Genomic DNA, 1,546 nt, shown 5'->3' on the forward strand with positions numbered 1-1,546 from the left:
AAGTCCAATTTTTAGTTATTGTTTGTGCGTCATGTGTTCCCCACTTTCCTTGTCCGTATTATGTGGATGTGGTTCCCCCAATTGCGAGGTCAGGGAAATCCAGTGAACAAACCATTTGAGTTTTGCTTTTTGAACTTTTTTCAATGCTCAGTCTCACTCAGTATTTACTGATTCGATGTGATTTTTAGGCATTTATTGATTTCGGGAACCAGACCAAATATTTACTGTATTATATACTATAATTTTTATTTTCATATCATATCAAATTCTTTATCAACTCTATTTTTATTGAATGAAATATACAAACCAGGGTCTTCAAAACAAGGATGTTTTTTTAAAAAAAACTAAATAATCAACAAACTTGTAAAAGAATAATTGTTTATGTTGATAATTTTAAAAAGGCAAAATACCTTTGTTTTTTTATTTATTTCAAAAAATCAAACGACATTTAAGTCTTATTTTTATAACTCATCGAAATTAAAAGTGTAATTCAACTTTTTCATTGTGTCGATATTTTTGATAAGTTTTATATGTTAATCAAAGTTTTTTTTATTAACCTTAGGAAGAGAAATCTCGATATTTTATATCAAGATTGAATATTTATTATTAAATAGCTTTTTTATAAATTAAAAAAAAATAAAAATAAAAAACAACAAAAAACAAAATGAAAAAAGAAGAAATGGAGGAGTCAGAAAGTTGTGATTGTGACAATGTTTTAAGCGACAAAAATTACGAAGAAAATTATCAGGATGAAATTGTCGATAAACATGAAAATTGTGTTAATCCAAACTGTCAATTGTGTTGGGAAAATGTCAAGTTTACAGAAAACGACGTTGATTCTATAAATTTTTAACGTGATAAAAGTGGCAACATGAAATCAACAACAATTATTAACACGGAACTTGACTGCTTTATGTATTTGTCTAATTATAAATGCTTCGAGTTAATCAACGAAAACACATACTTGTATGCTAATCAGAAAAAAACTAGAAAATGGTATCCCATTGATGTCAACGAAATAAAAGCTTTTATTCATGTGGCAATAAAACAGTGTGTAAATAATGATAATAAAAAACCAATTCAAAAGAAGTTTCACCCTTTTACCTTGCTATTTTTCTGGATATTGTCACGATTGCAAAGAAAAAAACAACCGCTTGTTGTGACATTTGTAGTGTAACCTTATCCACTTGGTCATGTAGTGATTACAATCGCGTTTTATGTGGTAAATGCTTAAAAAGATAGCTTGATTTTATTGTTATTCATTTTGTTTTTTATTTTTTACAAAAAAATCTGGATAGAAAATATCCAGTTTTCCCTTTCCAGCAAAAAAAATTGGCAAAAACGAGTGACTTCCTAAGGTTAAATAATGCAATGTTTGAAACAAGACATTTTCAACAAGTGTGTTGTTTCTGACTCATTGGTGAAATTAAAATATAAAAGTGTTGTTGTTTTATAATTATTGAGTACATCAATCGTTATTTTTAACACGACTTTTTGAAAATATTTGCTGTTGAAATGTGATTATTGACTGATTAGAATTTGTTTT

This window comes from Entamoeba invadens, assembly GCF_000330505.1.
Source record: "Entamoeba invadens IP1 unplaced genomic scaffold scaff_1105074726413, whole genome shotgun sequence".
Lineage (NCBI taxonomy): Eukaryota > Evosea > Mastigamoebida > Endamoebidae > Entamoeba > Entamoeba invadens.